This window comes from Ammospiza caudacuta, chromosome 1, assembly GCF_027887145.1.
Source record: "Ammospiza caudacuta isolate bAmmCau1 chromosome 1, bAmmCau1.pri, whole genome shotgun sequence".
In the NCBI taxonomy this organism is placed as follows: Eukaryota; Metazoa; Chordata; class Aves; order Passeriformes; family Passerellidae; genus Ammospiza; species Ammospiza caudacuta.
The window spans coordinates 57,527,196-57,549,746 of NC_080593.1; the positions used below are offsets into that span (position 1 = coordinate 57,527,196).

The window sequence follows — 22,551 nt, forward strand, 5'->3', positions numbered from 1 at the left end:
CTCATCTATCTCTCTCACCCTGAGGAACCCTTGCAAGCCATGCAACAGAAAACCAAAGTGAAGAGTCTCCATCTTTTCAGTCCCTTCCCAAAAAGCAACTCTTCCATCCTGTTGACCACTTTCATAACCCTACCACATGCTTTTATACAGGCTGGGATCTGACATATAATTCAAAGTTTCAAGTTAACAATCCAAAAGGATGAATTTGCTCCACAGCCTATTCATACAGCCTAGTACTCTAGATCTAGATCTCTAGACATAGCTGCTTCTAATTCCTGCTGTCAGAATAAAAAAAAACACCTTGATAGCTGAAAGGAAAATTGTATTGGCCGTCACATACAAAGCTTTTCACCTTAGCTCTCTCACTTCCAGCTCTGAACTAACAAGTTAAAAGCCAGACAGACACAAGGCAGTGCAAGATGCAACAGAGAAGCAGCAGAACAAACCTAGTTTCACATTGGATTCTAGAACACAGGTCCGGAGCCTTAGCTACCCTATCAAGTGACCTGTCCAGAGAGAGCCATGACTAAAGGTAACAACAACTTCACTGCTCACTAACAAGAGAGTGGATCTATGTCTCATGTACTATTCTTTCACGCACATTTGTCCTTTGTAGACAGTCACCTCAGAGGAGGTCCTTTATCTAGACCATCTAGGTCCTTCATCAATTGCAGGTGCTCTTCTCAAAATTTTCAGTTCTTGAGACAAAACGCTATCAGCTTTCTTTGAAAAACGATTTCTACAGAATGCAAACATAACATAAGAGAATAAAGTGCTTGAAAAAGACTGGTAATTAGATAAATTTCTTTTCCTTTTTAAACTTTGAAGTCGACCACCTCCAACTTTAAACAACAAATACAAACTTCATCATGTTTGCAATTTTCCAAAAAGTTCTTCCCAATATGATCTGGCTGAGATTTCAGCCCAGAAAATAATATATCCAGATCTGCACAGAAGTGGGTAACTGAAGAAAAAGTGGGTATGCTGAAGAAAAACAGCACTCAGGATTGTCTGAATGCATGCCCATTAGTAGTCTAACTTCCTTCCAGCAGAAAGGAGGCAGAGTGACACACCTGCTGGAGAGAAACAACCTTCTTGCCTTTCTCCAGCCAAATCCTCACTGCTCTCTTTTATCCTAATATCCCTAAGAATCAGTTACCTGTATAGAGCAGTGGTTCATCCCCACTCCTTCCAACAGGAGCAAATGGGGAGCTGAGGTTCACTCCTTGCATAAAATAGCAGCAGATCTCACATCTTTTCATTTCATCACTTCTTTGCATTTTTGTTTCATTACCTTCATTTCTCCACTGCTCATGCATCTGTATAAGCAGAATAGCAATTAGGAGACAGACTGACAGTCCATTAAGACAATCATTACTCCAGACACTGAAAAGCTTGTCTATTTTTATCCTCATCTCATTGGCAAGCCAACATTTGTTTTGTATGGGAAAATACCACAGAAAGGAAATGTCTGAAAGCGGCAAAGGACTATCCTTCACTTTTCATAAAATTTCAGTGTTTGTCAACGGCTATTTTTCTTCTTTTTTAAATGAACTGACCTTGTCTTCTCTGAGACTATAACACCGTTTTTATTACATAATGACTGAAACTCCCACATAGTCAGAACGAGACAGCTGAAGACTAGAACTCACGTATTTAAATAACAGGGGGAAAAAGGCCATATCTGAACATACTTGGTTTATTTTGCTAACAGGAAAAAAAAAGAGTGTAAGAAAAGTTACAATTCATATACATCAGGCATCTACCCTCAAAATGTTGCCAGCTAACCAGGTTTTTTTAAAATCATGACACAATCTCCAATCAAATCTTTTCCAATCAAATCAAATGATTTTTCCAATCATACCTGCAGATGAATTCTTATAGGTACACAAACACATTGAGTTTACATGCATGTTTCCTCTCTCCATCTTGATAGTCCCTAATGAGACCATTTCCAGAAGGAACAAAGGACTGCAGCAATGTGCAATGAAACCCTCTTGTGACATAATACAGATACAAGGCCAAATACCAGAGAGCTACCAAGAGTTCTCTTGTAGTGATTTCTGATGTGGTAGAACCAGATATTAAAAACAACAAAAACAAACAAAATAATAATTTAAAACAGAAATCATAAAACACCCAACCAGGAAATCTCCCAAGGAAACAACTAGGAACAAGGAATAACCAGGAAATTTACCAAGTTCTGCAGAGAAAGGAGAGAAAGCAAAAGAAGAGGTCAGACCTGCACTAGAGAAAGGACAGACAGCAAGCAGCTATGTGTCAGAACATTGGTCAGAAGAAAAACAGCTGAGAGGAATGAAGATGTATGTCACTAAATCAGTCACGAAGAAGTAGAAGAAATATTACTGATACCAATGTAGTATTTTTACCCATTTCATTTAGGCTCAAAGATTAAGTTTGTTCTCCTACCCTAACAATCCTGCTTGAGGCAAGTGTGCTACATTAATACATATACAATTTAGCACTTCAAGCAGGTAATGTGTGCAGCATAGAAGTGATATCTTACAGATATATCTTTTCTACCCACTATCATCCAGAAAAAAATCAGCATCCAGGACAGAAGTACACAGAGGTAAGGAAGTTGACAGCTGCACACTTCATATATATGTGCATTCAGTAGCTGCTGTACTAAGGAAGAATTAACACTGAAAGTGCATTTATCAGGGAGGTCATCAGTCAGATCATTACATCTTCAAAAGCAGAAAATAACAAGCTTTCCAAGTCTGCAGGAAGATCTCATTAAAGGCATTCAGGCAGGATGAAGAAATGGCAATCTCAGTTTCCTCCTCTCCCCACACACATCCTTATATACCTACTTAATTTTAACCCAGGCCATCAGCATGGCTCATAAGACCTACTGACAAAGACAATATTAGTGAAGTCTACCTGGCTGTTGAAAGGCTGGAGTTGCATTAAGCAAGAGCGTAGTGTAACAAGAGCACAGACCAGCATCTGTTGCCAAAACATCATTCAACGCCTCCACTCTCCACACCAAAGCAGGTACTTCAATTTATTCCTCTAGGTCAGAAGCAATGGTATTCCAAACACTCCTGTTTCAGTGTGTAAGCAGCTCAAGTTAAGCAATCCTATACAGATTACCATCTGCCCTAATGATAGTAACTCGTATTGAAAACAACACTCTGTGTGTATGCCTGGAATTATGTCCTTATCTATTTCCTCTTTTTATTTTTATTTTAGACTATTCCAAACAGTAGTCTAAACCAACATGTTTTATATAACAACTTAAAAAAATAGAAATATGTTTTGTATTTCATTAAACCTGAGGACTCAACATCTTTTGCTTACAAAATTTTTTTTTCAATAATTTAGGAAGCAGGAGTGAACCTCATGTGGAAAACTAGAATCTCCATTGTGCACTTTTGGGTAAAGCCTGATTTCCTTCATAACATCTAGTTTCACTTTTTTCTGCTCTTTTACTGAAGCTTTGACAAATTTTTTCCATCAAGTTATAATCAACCATTTTCAGGAAAGAGAATCTGACTAGTATTACACAGACTTCTATAAAAATTATAAAGGATAAGTGCCACTCCAAAAATCAGAAATGTTTACTCAACAGTCTTGCTCCAGGATGCAAATTCATTACTTTCACTGGAGAGCAGACAACTTGTGGTTAGTCATTTATTTTGCATTTATCCTGGTGTTGCTGTGTGGTCTTTAAAAACACAAGCTGATGAAAAACACTCTACTTGGAACTGTAGATTTTGCATATGTTCTGGGTTTGGGGTTTTTTTTGATAATACAAGATTGGTGGTACCGACCAGTGAACACAAGTGTTTCTTGTTAAAGCAGTATACTGCATCAAAGCCTTGATCATATTCCCTTATTGTTACTAACCACAGATAATATAAAGAATCCACACCCACCACCTAAACAAATCAGAGGAAACTTTGAGATGGTGCAGGTACTAGGTAGGTTTGTATTTTTACTAAAGATTTTTACTAAAGAACCTGAATGACACACACACAAAAAAAAAAAAAAAAAAAAAAAAAAAAAAACAAACAAAAAAACCAAAAAAACACCCCAGCAAGGATTAGTGTCAAAACTTCCTGGTTAAAACTGTCATTTATATTACAACAACATTTTCATGATGCACAACATTTTTTAAAAATGCTAAGGAAGAATGAGTGAATCAGTGTTCACCTGATGGTAACAGACACATTGCTTACTGTGACAAACAGCAAAATAAGACCCTTCTTCCAATCTGCACACTGCTTCCAGTTCTAACCATCCTTTACACTCTGGTACTTGAATCAGTACTATGGAAAGTAGGCTATTCAGACTTTGGCAGACATGAAGGGGAAAGCACTTGCCATATCAGGTTCAACCTTACCTCTATTTGAGAGAGCAAATGGAAGAAATATTTAGCAACAAAGCATACCATGCTATGGTAAAAGAATGCATCAATAGCAGGCCAATAACCATAATTATACCTACTTCTGCTGAACCTCAGATTTTTATACATAAAAAAATTTTACTTAAGTTAACCTTAATCCCACCTTATTAATAATCGTTTTCACAGTCACTTCAGTCACAGGCTGGAGATGGGATAACACCCTTGCCTGCCTGTCCAAATGGTCTCCACCTTTTCAGTTAGCTATTCCTATTCTAATCTTTACCTCTACCAAGAGTACAAGAAAATAGCCGTCTCGACAAATTTCATCAATTCAGGTCACTGACAAGTGCAGGCTGCAACCAACTGGGATCATTCTATGTTCTCATCCAGCCAAGAAAAGATTTATTGCTACTGGTCTGAGGCTTGGAACTTTAATTCCTCTCCTCTACCATATAAATGAACCAGAATAATGTAAAATGGCGTAAGTACAAGGATCACATTCAGCTACAAGATCTAAAGCTCTTGTGGAAATGAAAATCAAACACAAGAGACATTTATGGAGTTATTATACTTATGGAGTTATTATACTTATACTATTATATTTATGTCTGCTCTGTAGCTGATTAACTTGGACACTCGCCCAAAGACAAACAGTTAAACTATTACATCAAGAAAATGACATAAAATGCAATTGTTACTTAACTCAACTAACCTGCTCTTTTCTTTTGGCTCAAAAAACAACACACTTTAAATTTCTAAATAGCTATTCTGGTTATTTCTCTGGCACTAAAATCAGGATCTCTTACCACAGCAAGTAAAGAAAAACTCACCAAGACACATGCCTAAGATGATTTTCATGATCCTTTTCAAAGGCCCAAAGAATCCACTTGAAACAGCAACTTCTTCCTTCTACCAACAACAAAGCTCCACAAACCCTTACTGTTATCAAATACTCTCCAATCTCATCAGTATCCCTTCATCAGGGATCTTCGGTTTCCATTCACATCTGTAGCACCAAGGGTACTTTCATATTGGTACACTGGAAAAGTACTCTGCTTTTTTACTCTTTTCTCACAAAAAAAGTTTCCTTTAAAGCCTTCATAGTTTCTACTTTATCACAGGTTAGATTATTTTTCTTGCACTTCTAGAGGATATCATTATCAGAGCAGTTACTACCCCTTCTGTCCCACAGAAAAAAAAAAAAAAAAAAAAAAAAAAACAGAAAGCACTTCTAGAATAGATTCTTCAAATAAAGTAATTTTCTAGATCACAGCAATTTACTCTCATAATCTCTGCTGGTCAGAGTGACCCCGAAATGCATTAGAAAGTCTCTTTTCCCAGCCTGGCAGTCGAAGAAGGAGTCAGAACTCTTCTATTCCCGTTCTCAAGGTTGTTTATTGTTTCTTATCTATAAAATTCTTTCTTTGACTTGCCGAGGTCTGTCTGGCAGGTCGGGTTGAGGCACACTGACCACCTCAGAGGCGGTGTTATCTTTTTATACGAAAAACTACGTGTACATTATTTACAATAACTTTCCAATACCTATCACCTACGTTAGACAGTGAGCTTCTACTCTAAACCAATCTAAAAGTGCCACCATCACTCAGAACACGGAGGCTAGGAAGAAGAAGGAAAAGGGACAAGGCATGCCCAAATTCCTCTATCTTGGGACCCCAAGCACCCATTCCAAAAACCACAAAAATCTATTTTTTCACCCCATGACAAACTATTATTCTACTTAAACTCTCTTGACTTGTAATTCTGCCTATAAAGGTGGCAATTTGCTCCATGGGTCAAGATCAAAGGCACAGGGGTCTTGGACTCCATGCCAAGGTCTCTCAGCTCCCCAGGCATGGGCTTGAGTCCTCTAGGGCAGCCAGAGGAATTTCCTGGGTTCTGACAATTTACAAAAGCAATAGTCCCATTATGCACTTGCCAAAATCTGAAATTTCATGGAAACTAATACCAAAAAACATGTGAGACCACTGAATGCTTATTTAAAAGGCTTAGTTAGTTTTGACATCCAATTATTTGGTAACACGTTTATTATTACAGAGTAATCATGTAGTGTATGTAGTGTATCATGTAGTGCTGTTGAAATCAACTACAACTTCTGAAGCATCTTTATTGCCTGGACATGTTTGTCTTCAGGTTGGTTTACAAGGCAGATCTGAAGGCTGGTATTTTTACAAATATTGTGAGGGGAAAGCACAAATACTGTTTTGTCAAAATCTGAGGTGCATCTGCAATCATCTATTAATGAAGAAGAGGTAATCTTTCCAGAAAAAGCTACCAAGTCCAAAAAGCCAGATGGTTAGAGGTTTTGCTCTTTCAAAATATTTTTATCTGGCAAAGTAGACTTCTTAACAAGCAGCAAGTCATTTGACAAAACTAAGCAACTAAGAACAAGCAGTGTTTCTGCAGTACTGGGAAAACAGCATCTGCAAGTGTCCAGTTAGCTACTCAAGATTTGTATGTTGACCTTTTAGAATTATGTGACTTTCTTTGTATAATGCAGCTTAGAGCAGGAAAATTTGTAAAATTTTTCAACTGTAGCTGTATATCAACACAGGCCCTGTCCTGTCCTTTCCTTTACAGCAAAGGCAGAATTTCCAAACAAAAACTCAATTTCCTACAAACACATATAAGCATATTGAGCAAACTACAGTCGGAACACACACTGTTCTCCCAAGCAAGAGCATACAGAAGAAAAAGTGGAAAAGAGAGACCTGTCTCTTCATAGTATTCTTTCAGCAAAGATTTATAATATCTTAATGTTGCCAAACAAACCTGATACTAACAGCCAAAGAGAGCCTATGACTATATGCTTGTTTTGTTTGTTAATTTTCAATACACACAAGATTGTAAGGCAGTAAAATTTTTTATAAGATGCAGCCCTCAGCAGTAGAGAAACCACAAGGAATGCACAGATGTGATAACGTTCTTCCAAGTTAAAAGCATTATTTCAGAAACATCAGCATAAAAAATATGTTGGATCACTGATGAATGAACGTACCTCAGTTTGCCCACAAGCCAATTCTCCAGATGAATTGTTTTGAGCCTGTTTTAAATAAAGGGTCGCTTCAGTTAGTGAAATATTACTAACTGACAGGGCAAATTCCAAAAATACTTCACTAGAATTAGAAACCTTTTTCCCCTCACTAAAACAATTTTTAAATAGCACTTAACCCCTACACAGCCACATAGGTATGCTCTAAGCATATCCCTTTCCCCTCTGTACATCAAAAAGCAGTTAAGTGAGAAATAAAAATGTTTACCAAAGCATCTGAAAAAGCTTCCCAATGTTATTAATGGAGATGATGGCAACATTTTATTTCACATCTGTATCAGATCCCACTTGGTCTGAATTTTTTTACAGGGGGCAGAAGGAAGGGTGGCATCACAGGGGGAAATGTGTAAAGGAAAACAAAATGCCAGACAGCTGTGCAAACTAATGTTCAATTCAGCTTAAGTTCAATTCACAGCCTGTTATTACACTGACTGCAGCTGTCACCTTCCCCTGTCTGCAATTAATTGTCCACCTTTTTGCTTTCCAGTTATTCTTTCACCACCTTGAATAACCTAACACACCACAGTTCACCATGTGAACCTGAGACTCCAACCTGTCTCCAAGTCCTCCATACAGTCACAAGCGTACTGTGTTTATATATAATAGCAGCTTGAACTCTGGAAACCAAAATTTACTGCTGATAGAACAGGTAGTAAGTATATTGATAGAACAGGTAGTACGACATCAATACTAGTGCAGAAATTTATAACAAAGAAATACCATTTTGCAAGCAAATAAAGGATGAACTATTTTTCTTAGAATAAGTGATAAAATTCTTTAAAGTTAAGCCAAAACAAATTCTGCAATTTCATAACCTGAACTACTGTATTCTATTCACCCAATCATGACAAATTAATCTTTTCCATGCAAAACATGCACATATACACAATCTATTAATTGTATAATTCCTGTACCACAACATATAGATGCCCTTTTTGCTCTCACTGCTAGCAGGTGCTGTGAGTACAGAGAGATGTCTTCAGACTAAATGATATGTCTTTGTCATGGTAACCCTTTGCAGAAAATTTATTATCTTTCTATTACTCTGCCTCTTGAAGGATGGCTGTGTTTAACTGTCTCACTGTGACTGAATGTGTTTTGTGAAAAGGAGAGAACCCCTTATAGACTTCTTGGTTTATGTGAAGCATTCTCCAAACATCAGGCTGCTTGAACTGAGATTCAGTATTCCAGTGAGCTCAGTCTCAGGAAAGCAAGGTGATCCTACAAGGTGATCTAAGTGAAAATTTGTAGCAGAATCAGATGACCAGGAATTTAGACTCATAGTTGTCCAACTCATGCCATCATTTCCAAGCATTCCAGTCAGCATAAGCTTGTATAGCTTATAATCTACTGCAATACTTACTTGCATCATGACCTATGCTAAGACTTCCTCTTCACTACTGACTGACCTCTCTAAATCTAGAAGCAAATACTTCCACAGAGACAGCAACAAAAAATTATCCTCCAAGGTGTCCCAGAGGTCCTCCCATAATAAGTGCCAATACCTAACACAGTCCTGAAAAAAAAAATCATTTTTACAGGCATTGCACAGTTTATGTTCTTTGACTCACTCAACTTGCTTTAGTCATCAGCTCCTTAAAGAGACAGTTCTTAAGAAAGTAATTCAATTACGAGAAACCACTTACTGCTCTTCAAAAATGGTAGCAGATGGCGGAATGGCCAGTTCTTTCAATTTTTTTTAATAATACTTTATCACCCAAGGTCTCTCACCCAAGGTCTCTCAAACACCAAAAAAAAAAAAAAAAAGAAAAAAAAGAAAACAAACAAACAAACAAAAAATCACAAACCCACAAACCATGCTTTATTCAGTTTATTCAAATTTAACCCCAAATACACAATCTCCTGTTAGCAGACACTGATCTACCAGCAGGTGACAGTCACTGTGAGTTCAGGAGGTTTCAACTGCCCCTGGTTTCTTTTAAAAAGACCTCTGTGAGGTGGGTGAGAAGAGTGAGAAGAGTGCTTAATATTCTTTCCTTAGGACCCAATGCACCTAGAACGAGTGCACCTAGAATGCATCAAGGTAAATCATCTAACCAAAGCTGGACAGACTACATTTATTCATCCCAGAAAACTGCCTTTATCAAACACATTTCTGAACAAAATTCTGAGAGATCTTAAAATAATCAAAGAGTAATCCCAATCCAAAGCAAACTCCTAAAATCTTTGAATGTAGAAGCAACACTGGGGGAAATGCCACTAAAAAACCCTATAAGCTTATGCCAGGATTCTGACTCATGTGCTGCTAGTTTCTACCTTAATAAGAAATAAATACCCTCAGAAAGACAAAAAGTTCCAAATGACAAACACGCACATAAAAAACTTTTGAAAATATCTTCTGGTGTGGGGAAGAGGTAAGGGATTAAATCTCTCTGTAACCAGACAAGTGCTATCTTACCTGCAGGATAAGCACCCAAGTAGAATTCTGACTAAATTCAATGCAAAGAAAATCCTAATTCTTTTGGAAAATCTTGACTTAAAAAAGAGCAACTTAAGAGGAGGCAGGGCAATACAAGTTCAACAGAGAACAAGTTCAACAGTTTTTAAGATGTTTGGTTGAGAAGCAGAGCATAAAATTTGCAATTACCAGTCCCTTGTCCATGTATATGATCCCTTCTACCCACATGTAAGAGGTCTGAAGTTGAAATAAACAAGAAAAACATATTCATGAGAGTGAACTGTTGTGGATTGTCAATAAATAAAATTTTCCTACACTCACTAAAATTTCTACATAGTAACCAAATACTACAGAGGAGGCTCAGAGTGCTATTGAGCAAGTTTACTTCCCTCATCCTGCAGAATACATGATGTTGTTCTGGACAATTAATGTCAATTTCTTCAAGAGTTGTAGCTTAGGAGTTGCGCAGCCCTGCTTCCCATCTACATTCTTCTTGCATTCTCTCTATCTAGTCTGGAACTCCATGTCAGCAGACAGAGAAATGTCTTCCAGCAGACAAGAATGAACAATCCCTCCCCAATTACAGAGTCACGTGTGGGCTATAAGCAATTTTTCAAACATAAAAGGAAGGCGGGAATTTGCTATCCCTATGTTAGCAAGCTAAAACAAGCCAGCCTGCAGACGGCAAGGATCAAAGCATCTAAGTCACCTCAAAATTAATCCCCTTCAGGAATGTTCTCCACCTCCCATTCACACATACTATATCCCTCCTGTCCCTCCCAGAGCAATAAAGTCTTTGAAATTAGAATGATTACCCAGAATACCATCATGGTTTGACACCGGCCAAACACCAGGCACCCATGAAAGTCACCCACTCACCCTCCTACAGCTGGGCAAAGGGTTCATGAGCTAAGGACTAGAAGAAGACACTCCAAGGGCAAAACAGGCTCAATTTAGAAGTACAAAGTAAATTTAATATTAATAAAATAGGAGGAGGATAATGAGAAGTAAAATAAGCCCTTAATACCACTTTTTTTCCCCCAATGCCTCCCTCCTTCGTACTGACAGTGCACAGAGATAGGGGGCAGAGTTTTGGTCAGTTCATCACCCCAGATCTTCCACTGCTCAAGAAAAGTCCTTCCATCATGAGACCGTGGGGTTCCTCCTACAGGACACAGTTCTCCGTTAATTTCTCCAATGTGGCTCCAATCTCATGAGCAGCAGCATTCCCAAAACCACTGCAATGTGAGTCCCTCCCACAGACAAAGAGTCCTCCCAAAACCGCTGCAGCATGAGTGAGTCTTCCACAGGGTGCAGTCCTCTAAGGACAGGCTGCTCCAGCCTGGAAGCAGGGACCCCCTCTCTCCATTGTTTCCCACTGGATCGCAGCTTCCTCCAAGCATCCACCCACTCCAGCATGAGCACCTCCTCCACGGGCTGCAGATCTCTGCATCCCCCATGGATCCCCATGGGCTGCAGGGGTACAGCTCCTTCACCATGGTCATCAGTCACCACAGCCTGCAGAGGTATCTTGGCTCTGGCACCTGGAGCACCTCTTCCCACTCCTTCTTCACTGACCTTGGTGTCTCCATGTTGTTTCCCTCACATGTTCTCACCTCCTCCTCTTCTCTGGATAGAAAAACACTGTGCCCCCACTTTGTTTTGATTTTCTTGTAAATATGTTATCACAGAGGCATTACCATAATTTCTAATTGGCCCAGCTTTGGCCAGAAGCATGTTCATCTTCAGAATCATCAGGGATTGTCTCTGCTGGACATGGTGGAAACTTCTAGCAGCTTCTCATAGAAGCCACCTCTGTGACCCCCCACTACCAAAAATGAGGCCATGCACAACAATGTGGCTTTACTCACATTTCAGTCCAGCTCAGTCAAACCAAGTTTTCTAATTAAGCAGAATAACTATATTTTCACAAAATCTCACACCTGCAGGGGACATAGTCTCACTTGAAAGCACAGAGCTAAAGGCACTAACCAGGACAACTGGATCTTGTATATGAAGTGTTAATTCAACTAGGGGCTGCCTTCTTCACAAATAGCCACAAACCATTAGAAAACAATTCTCAAAGATTCTTCTGATTATTTATCAATTCCTTCTAGCAACACATGATCTTGCACCACACGATCATTGAGCATTTTGAATTGATAGTCTTAAGCTAAACTGAGAATCAATGCTTCAGTCCTGGTTTTCCTCAGAAATACTGTTCTGTACTTGTAGATTCAAGATGTCACAGTTGAACACAGCCACTGTTCCTCAATTAGCCCCCAAATCCTCTTTCTTGGTAAGAGGCATATTATCTCCTGCAGACCATAATGAAAGCTGGAGTGCCTCATTATGTTTCTAACTTTGGTAAAGGTCAGCTTGTTCATACACCTTATTACCCTAACATACAAGGAGAACAGCTATTCTCTTTTCAGGGCAGAATTAGCATCTGCATTTCAAAATAAAATAGAGTAACAGCATGTATACACACAGGGAACAGTCAAAGTGTTTTAATGACATAGAACTAAAATGTTAAAACTGAATTTTTTTTTTTTAATTTGTTGTCTTCAAATTACCTCTGCATAGCAGAGAGAGCAGGTATTAAACAAAAGAATACTCCCCGCAAAAGCTAAAAGATTTTGACATGCTTGTAACGGATAGTCCTGTTCACTAAACCCCGATATAGAAAACCTTGTGATTGTGATTAAGAAATATATGGTCAGACTGGTCAGCCTTATGATTGTGAATAAGAGATACATAGTCAACCATGTGATTAAGACATACATAACCGCATAACCTAAAAATAATATATATCAAGTTACTATTGTTTGCTAAATTCAACCATGTATTGCGCAAATACTAACCATATGAAAGGCTAAGGTTTTGGGAACTAAGAAGAGCTAGCCGAGAAACAGAAACCAGCCAAACACCACCCCATATAAGGAAGACAAGAGCTCCGAGGTCAAGAGTACAGGCCTGAGGAAGACTTCAAGCCTTCATCCAGCGACCACCAGAGGGTAGAAGACGACCCCCTAGCAACAATTGGAGCATGCGCCAAGGGAAGAACACGTCTACGGATATGGACTAGTATAAAAAGGGAACTTGTGAGATACTGGGTGCGGCAGTTGGTGGAGTTGGACTCCCCACAACTCCCCTGTCGCCCAGCGCTGCTTTGCTTATTACCTATGCTTGCTGTAATTAATAAATTCCAATTGGGCAACTTAACTCGTTGCGGAGTTCCATTTATAACAATTTGGTGCCATGACTCGGATGGTCATAGGTGAGGGAGCGACGGTGTTTGAGAGGCGCCCCACCCCATTTTCGGGTGGCCCAACATCCGACCTTCCTACCATATGTCCACCGACGAACCTAAAACTTTAGGTAATAAGCAAAGGGAGACACCGGTGAACCCCTTAATCTTCTGTGCACAGGGTCCGGACGAAGACGCAGGACACGTAAGTTTGGGTCCCGGAGTGCAAAGGCACTCCGGAAGAAACGAGATCCGTCCGGTTAAAGGATGGACAAAAGAATGCTCCAGATGAGCCCGTGGAGGGCGAGGGATCCTGGAGTGCGAGCAAGTGAGGTGTGCATGAGAGGGGAACCGACAGTCGGATTCCCCAAGTGAGTGTGGACCCTCAGTAGTGCGGTTCCCATTAGTCCGCGAGGACGTGGGCCACGAACAAGGGGAAGCAAGTGGTGATTTGTGTGTGAGAGGCACTCCAAAAGGATGGGACAGGGGAAAAGCAAGCCCCCTATTTTCATTAGGTTTCTCCGGTGCCAAAAGATAGTTCGTTGGGGTTTATGTTAGAAAATTGGAGACATTAGAAAATTGGAGACATTTTCCGGGCACTAAGGAGGAGAATAAAGCTAAGACGATTCACTATTGTGTTGAAATTTGGGGAGAAAAAAGAAATTTTTAAAAGTGTATATTGGCCCATCAGAAAAAATCCCTTTAGTCAAGAAGAAAGTGATTAGCAATATGGGCCAAGCAACCAGGTACATTGGTGTTTAAATTGTCGGAACGAAGGAAACAGGAGAAGAAGAAGAGGGACTCTCCTGAGGAGGACCCCCTAGTACCTCTACCCCCCCCCCCCCCCCTCAGGCTCCCCCTCTCCCACTAGACCCAGACTCACAGCTTAGGCAGGCACTGCTGCGGATGCATTCTATAGCATAGGCATGGGAAGGATTCTATATTAGACGAAAGTTGAAGAAAGTAGACGAAGGTTGGAAAAGGGTAGATAATTGGCAAGATGGAGGATAAATTGCTGCGAGAGGTACAAACAAGGAGTTAGGAAGGAATGAGTTTGGAAAGCAAAGACAGGGGAATAGTCAGGACACTGGGATGAAAGAGAATGGTCAGGACACTGAGACGAAGGAGCCTAAAGCCTGCTTTTACTGCAGAAAGAAGGGACATTTCAAACGAGTGTGTAGGGTCAGGATCCAGGATGAGAAAACTTCTCAGGAGAATCAGAGAAGGCGGGAGCTAACAAAGAGGACCGAATTACACCCAGAAGAGGCCTTGATGATAAAGCTAAGAGTAGGTCCTCAGAGCGAAAAACTTGCATTTTTGGTAAATACAGGAGTTTCTCAGTCGTCAGTGGCAAAATTACCCTAGGGATGTGAGATAAGTAGTGAGCGAGTTTCAATAATCGGAATTACGGGAGAGGCTTTCCCTGTTCCTGTAATAAAAGGAGTGCAAATTGAAACAGATAACAAATTTGAAGTAAATGATTTGTTGTTAATGCCAGAGGCAGGGAATAATATGTTAGGCAGAGATCTAATAATAGCCTTAAAATTACAGATAACACCCTGTGAAGGAAAACTTAAAATTCATTCTTTAACTGAAAAAGATGATTTAGAAATTAATGACACAGGTGGGCATTCAGGTGAAGTGGAAAAAGTTTAGGATAGAGGAGTCTGGTCCCCTTAGTCCCTCCTGGTCAGCACAAGCCTGTGAATTTTATATATTACTCTGTGCATTATTAATACTAAAAAGACAAGAAGGGACTACTTATACAGACTCCAAATATGCTTTTAGTGTAGTACATACTTTTAGAAAAAACTTGGAAGGGGACTTATAAACATTCAAAAGAAAAGATTAATACACGGGAGATTGATAATTCAGATACTTGAAGCTTTAAAAGGCTCAAAGAAAATAGCAGTAGTTCATGTAAAAGAACACCAGAGAGGGAGGGATATTAGAGTTAGAGAAATAATTTGGCTGATAAAGAAGCAAAAAGAGTGACCTTAATTGGCAGCTATAAGAAAATTAAGAGCAACATTTAAGGAGGAAAAGTGGGTTTTTCCTGATGGCAGGATTATGATGCCAAAAACCAGTGGCACATTAGATTTTAGATAACTTGTATAGACAGACACACTGGGAAACAAGGGCTTTTTGTGATCACTTTTTAAAATTTTATGGGAATATAGGGATATTTGGAATTAGAAAATAAATTACCCAGGGGTGTCTTACCTGTTAAAAGGTAAATAAGAAGGTGCTAAGAAGCCCTCCCTTTGGAGAATGCAAAACAGCCTACCGGCTATTTGAAAAGATCCAGGTTGATTTTATAGAATTGTTTAAAGTGGGTCAGTAGAAATATTTGTTAGTTATAATAGATCAATTAACTCAGTGAGTTAAAAGCATTTCCAGCAGCTTGAGCTACAGTTCAAACAGTAGCTAAAATATTGTTGAAACACGATTTATATTAACCCTGAGTTATTAAGAAGGAACTAAGCATCCTGGAGTGGCTGTGGACCGCAATTCCCCTGAGCTCGGAGGCAGAAAAAAATGCTGGTGGGGAAAAAAAAAAAAAAAAAAAAAAAAAAAAAAAAAAAAAAATATATATATATATATATATATATATATATATATAAAGGACTTTCTAAATCGGTGGGAACAGCCTAAAAAGATCAAAGATCTCCTCCAGGGTCACCCACCAGCAACTGATTACAAAACTGCAATTCCAAAAACAGAAATTGATAACACCTGTTGTTAAAAGAGCTCAGAAACAAGTAAAATGTTGGGAGTGCGGTAAACACGGTTTAGGGTGTCATCCATGAATATGTATTGTTTGTACATTTTGCTTTAACTCATGGTGGAAAGTAACTAAGGGAGAAAAGAAAGAGAGACAATTAATTTGTTTGTTTTGCTATGGTTATGTATTTAGTCAGCTAATTATAGAACATATTGCTAGTGATTTTTTTGGGGATACTTTTGAGATTGGGAGACAGGACCCTTCCAGCAGCAATTGGATTAATAAGAAACTTAGATCAATTGGTTCCTGCTATATTGGCTATAGCACAAATAAGAGAAGGAGCAACTCATAATAATAACATTAATGAAATTCAGGAGAGCCCTATGGGAAAAGGGAATGACTGCTCAAAGACCTCCTTTGGATCTTGCATTACATCAGGTAGAGCGTGGAGATTGGGTCCTGGTCCGTAGCTGGAAGGAGAGCCCCCTCACACCAAAGTGGGAGGGACCCTACCAAGCCTTACTAACAATGCCAAGCCTTACTAACAACGGACGCTGCAATTAGAACCATAGAAAAAGGCTGGATCCATGCGAGCCAAATAAAAGGACCAATAGAACCACCCCGACCAGTGGACCAAAAACACAAAGAACTATGAGTAGGAAGTGAGTGAAATACCGAGAGACCTCAAGGGCTAAGATGGATAGCACAGAGGAACCTCAGAAAAAAGTCTTTAAAGCACGAAAAACCATGAGAGTAAGTGATCAGCAACAACTTAAAGCTGTCTATAAGGTTAAAGAGGAGTTGTTGAAGACAACTGAAGTGAAACTGGTAAATGGAAAACATGAGGATGGAGACTCTGATATAAATTCCCCTTTAAGCAATACAGATTGTACAGAAGTCAAGAAAGACGATCCCTGTGATGGGAAGGAGGAATACCTGTAACAAATTCAGAAATAATAAGTGACCTTGGGTGTATACATGAATATTGGGATTGGGTATATCGGATTTTTCTGTTGGTAAATAGGAAGTCAGGAGAAATAATCGAAGAAGGGGAAGGATTACCGAACTCAAAATAAGGGTTATATGTAATGCTCAAGGGTGTTGGAGAAATTATAATCCATTTGTCTGTATTATTTGTATAATATGTAATGAAAGGTGGTGGACCCATTGTCGCAGCGGCTATTCCCCTAGGGGAACATGTTATAACTGTTATTACACACAGCAAAAATTAACTGAACAGACATTGGCACTTCGAATAATATCTGGGACCCTTAAAATAGGCTCCAAGAATTGGTGGAGCATTTATGCTAAAGGAATAAACCCCCAGTATTATTGTTACCACTCAAACGAACCAACACCATTCGTAACGAGAATTGTTGCAGGGGTTTGCCAGAGGTGGATCCCTGATCTAAGCTGTCTAGCTCCTCAGGTGAAAGCCACGAAGTGGTCTAGATACCTCCAACGAATTAGGAGAAAGGGGCACAAAACTCCTCCTGAAGACTACCCTTGCTGCCGAGAAGATAGATCACCCCATAGCTCGCAGCAACCGAGTTGATGGGCGAGGCAGAGGGGTTGATAACTGTGGGGGAGAGGACCCTGGAATAAGACCTGAACAAACTCGGGACCACTCTAAGCAAAAGCAACAATATCAGAAACGACAAAATTTGGAACAGGGAAATTATGGCAGCCACTATGACAATTGGGAAAACTACCTTAGGATTTTTGGAATACCTGTAATAATGCCAATGATTGGGAACTGTAAATCTCAAACACACGAACCCTTTAAATGGTCATTAATTAGGTGGGAAGATCAGGTTGTGATCAGTAACATCACACTAATGGGACCCCCTTCATTTAAAGTAAACCTAACGCAGTTAATCACCTCCTGGGCAACTACACTCCCAAGTGTCAGTTCCTACATCGGTTTTTACATGTGCCCAGCCTCTAACCCTGGAAAAGCCTATTGCAATTACCCAGGGTATAATTATTGCGGATATTGGGGCTGTGAAACAATAGCTCAGGGATTCACCCCAGGGGGAGGACCTGACAGGTTTTTACAGGTTGGGAGAGGCCCTTCGGGTTGTACCCCTCCACAATATGCAAATGATGGATCAATTTTGGGAGGGGAATATTCAGGATCATGCAAGTTTGTATATATATGAATGTCACTCAGCCAGATGACCCAGGCTGGCTAATAGGAAAAACCTGGGGAATCCAAATATGGCAACCAGGGAGAGATCAAGGAGGGATGATACTCATTAAAAAGGAAGTTGTTCCCCATGACCCCGAACCTGTTGGACCCAACCATGTGATAGCAAACTCAGGTAATAGCTTAGGAAGGGTAGAGAATGAAATAGAAAATAACAAGACACAGGTAGAACAGGTAGAAGCGACTTCGGCTGACGAGGGAAGTAACATACTTTGAAAATGGGATTAATCTTGCACGATGTTTGTGGGAAAAGGGCAGGATAGGACTCCGGGAATTACCCTATCACAAGTAACCGGAAAAGGGAGATGCATTGGAACTGTTCCAGAGAATAAGAAACATTTGTGTCAAATAACTAAATTAGTGCAGGATACCTTAAGACCAGCTGAGTGGTTAATTCTGGCAGCTAATACCAAATCAGTATGTAATACCCTAGGCGTGACCCCCTGTATCTCTATAACAGCCTTTAATGAAAGCCATGAATTTTGCATACAGGTAGTAATAGCCCCCTGGATTATCTATCATCCCAGGGAATACGTGTACTCCCAAAGCCATATTTTGAAACATCATTTGCAAAAACGAGAACCCTTTACAGCCCTCACGGTTGCAGCATTATTAACCATTGGAGAAGCTAGGATAGGAACAGGCACAGCGGCCCTTATACATCAACAACAGGGGTTTAAGGCCTCAAGAGCCGCTGTAGATGAGGATCTTAAGAAAATTGACAAATCTATCAATGAATTTGTAAACTCGCTCTGGTCACTTTCGGAAGTAGTTTTACAAAATCGAAGGGGATTAGACTTACTGTTTTTACAACAAGGTGGCCTTTGTGTAGCCCTTTGGGAGAAATGCTGCACATATGTAGATACTACTGGAATAGCAGTAGACACTATGGCCAAATTACGCAAACAAATAGAAAAAAAAGAGAGAGAGAGAAAATCCCAACAAAATTAGGTATGAATCTTTATTCAACTATTTTCCATGGCTTACCACCTTGTTGTCCACCATTGCCAGACTGGTGATCTTGTTATTGCTAGGGTCGACCTTTGGGCCATGTATATTCAATAAAATAGTTAACTTAGTGAACTCCCGATCTGAAACAGCCCATTTGATGATGATGAAAACAGAGTATGAATCTCTAGGTGCCATAGAAGTAGAGGACTATTTGGACTTAAGTAGGAAAGAACTTCAAAGGTTTAGTGAACAGAATGATAAATAGAAAAGGGGGGATTGTAACGGATAGTCCTGTTCACTAAACCCCGATATAGAAAACCTTGTGATTGTGATTAAGAAATATATGGTCAGACTGGTCAGCCTTATGATTGTGAATAAGAGATACATAGTCAACCATGTGATTAAGACATACATAACCGCATAACCTAAAAATAATATATATCAAGTTACTATTGTTTGCTAAATTCAACCATGTATTGCGCAAATACTAACCATGTGAAAGGCTAAGGTTTTGGGAACTAAGAAGAGCTAGCCGAGAAACAGAAACCAGCCAAACACCACCCCATATAAGGAAGACAAGAGCTCCGAGGTCAAGAGTACAGGCCTGAGGAAGACTTCAAGCCTTCATCCAGCGACCACCAGAGGGTAGAAGACGACCCCCTTGCAACAATTGGAGCATGCGCCAAGGGAAGAACACGTCTACAGATATGGACTAGTATAAAAAGGAACTTGTGAGATACTGGGTGCGGCAGTTGGTGGAGTTGGACTCCCCACAACTCCCCTGTCGCCCAGCGCTGCTTTGCTTATTACCTATGCTTGCTGTAATTAATAAATATCAATTGGGCAACTTAACTCGTTGCGGAGTTCCATTTATAACAATGCTACTCTTGCACTTCCTGGGGAATGGAGTTCTAACTGGCTTCTGGCATAACTCCTCTATACGTTCATTTCCTAGATGGAACTATAAATCTTATGATGCATTTTATCAGTGATAACAATAAAACTATTGTGCTTCAGGAAAGCTATTCCTTGAAGAAAAGTCCAGTGTGCTTACCAAGGCTGGGGATGGGGGAGGGGGGAGAAAAATATCACAAATTAAGCACATTACAGAAAGCAGTACAGAAGTCAAAGCACAATATTAGACTGAAAAGGCAGAATTTTTAAGCCTCAAAAGGCAAGAACTCTATGGAAGAATATTAAGTGTCAAGCCATAACTAAAACTAATTCCTCCTCTGGCCTATCATTAAGTGTCTTGAAACAACATACGTAATTTAATATAGACAGACAAATTTTAACATAATATTCGAGCTTTCACATTTAAATATACTTTTGGAAGGCAGGCAGGTAAAGGAGCAGAAGGGCAGCACCAAAATATTTTACGTAACCACAGTATATAAGACAGAAAGAAATTATACAAAAAGAATACTAGCATCCATAAAATACTGCAGAATACAAAAAGCTCTCAACTACAGTAAGACCTCAAAATAACAGAACAGCTGGTATCAACTGCAGCAAGGCCACTGCTGAATACCTGCTGAAAGGGAATACCTGCAAAGTTACAAAAAGCACAGAATTGTCAGGCATTTGTTTCCACAATCATAAAGAAAATATGTAAAGACTTGCCCATATTTATGTGCTATAATTTACTTATACATTGAAGATGCACTCCTGAAACATGCATATTGCTGATATTTGAAAGACAGTTTTATTTCAACAAACCATGCTCAAAGAGCAAGAGCAACTATAATAGAATAGCAGAGTTTTTTTTAAATGTTTATAACCTTACAGGTAAAAAAAAAAAAAAAAAATCCAATACTGGGGCTAGACCAGAGCCCCAACAGTGAACAGACAGAAATTTTAGGAAACAGGCTAATAACAATCCCAGTGGTTCAGTTGAAATCTACTAATCCAAACATTTATTACATAAAATCCAATCTACTACTTTAAAAAAACCCTGCAGAGTTTGATCTTAAACACCCTAACCTACTGAATTTGCCACTGGAAATGCCAGGTTTCCCAGAACCTGCAGTAATAGGTTGTACTTGACTTTTCATCTTCCAAATCAAATCCATCTCAACTGAAAAAACTAGTCCTAAAGACTGAGTGTGGCTGATAACTGCAAGAATAATTGAATGACTGGAAAAAAAGATTACATGCCTCAGGAATTACTTATTTCTAACTTAGTGAAATACTTTGTGTTCTTAAAGGAAGCATTTTCAGAGGTTTTTCAAGCACAAATTAAATTGATTACATACTAAAATCAACAGCAATTCATTAAATCACAGACCTAGGCTCTCATTTCTTCACCACCACAACAGTCCATGTGTTTATTAGCTATAATCAGTTAACAACACATTCATCAAAGCCAGAGGGAACAGTTTGTTACCAAAATCCAAGCAGCTGAAGTTTCTTCATGTATATATAATAAATTAAAAAACAGCAAATCACCTATAACCTGGCAGACATACAATATCAACTGTTTGTTTAAAATTACATTTCAATTGCAAACACGACAGGAAAGCACACCAGGTAAACAAAACCTAGCACATATTTTCAGAAAACCAGATGTTCCCAGAAGTACACAATACCCACAAAGATATTCTTTATAGCTACTATTTCCAGGACACAGACTGTTAGAAAAGTATCCTATAACAAGTCACTATCATCCATTCATTAAAAGCTTGCATGCACAAAAGCTGTATTTCCACTACTAACTCATTTACAATTAGGGCAAAAGTCACACCAGGCTGTGGAACACAGATCATGTCTCCCTCTTCACTAGCTCCATGAGTGGCAGAAGACAAGGATGCTCACAATGCAATACAGAAACTAACACTGCTAAAGCTAGGCATTACAAACCATCCATCTCTGGAAGAAACCTCTAATGGAGCAATCTACTAGCGTGTGGTTGGTATAAAACAGCCAGGAATGCCTGATCTGAGCACATCTCAGTCTCTCCTGTTACAGCAATTGCTCTTCATACTAAAGCACCAAAGCAGGGAGGGGATAATCTGCGTGTACAGCATACTAAAAGGCATACCGGAAGACTTCTAAGCCAGTACACTGTCCTCTGATGTGGAAGGCTCACCTTCAAGCTCCTTCTCACCTTTTCTTCCAGATTGCACATGAGCACCCCAAACACAGTGCTGTGGTATTTGTCTTTTCTTGGCTCTCTGAATAGTGGATTATTTACCACAACGATCTAGTCTCAGATTCCAACACCAGTTTTACCCCTCTTCTTCACAGTGGGTTGCCCTCAATTCCCCCTATGGTGCTAAACTACCAACTTACCTAACAGCGGTAAGCTATCTCTGCTAACCACTACAAACACAGCCACAGCCCTGAAACAGGAAAAAACCTCAGTATATCAGAGGATTGAGCTACTGACACTACTGCTGCCAGAGGTCTGGAGAAGGAGGATGTACCCACTTATGCAAGGACAAGAAGCAACAGCAGCATCCTGACACTGACCAGCAGCATGAAAGAAGGTGCAGAATGCAGAACACAGCTCTCTGGGCCTTCTTTATCCCCTCCAGAGAACAGGTGGTAAGC

At 39.6% G+C, this 22,551-nt stretch overlaps 1 long non-coding RNA gene across 1 annotated transcript in view; it reads right to left on the bottom strand.

Moving 5' to 3' along the window:
• LOC131566479 (uncharacterized) overlaps positions 1-22,551 on the bottom strand; it is a 60,099-nt gene that overhangs the window by 32,363 nt on the left and 5,185 nt on the right. The window lies entirely within an intron of this gene.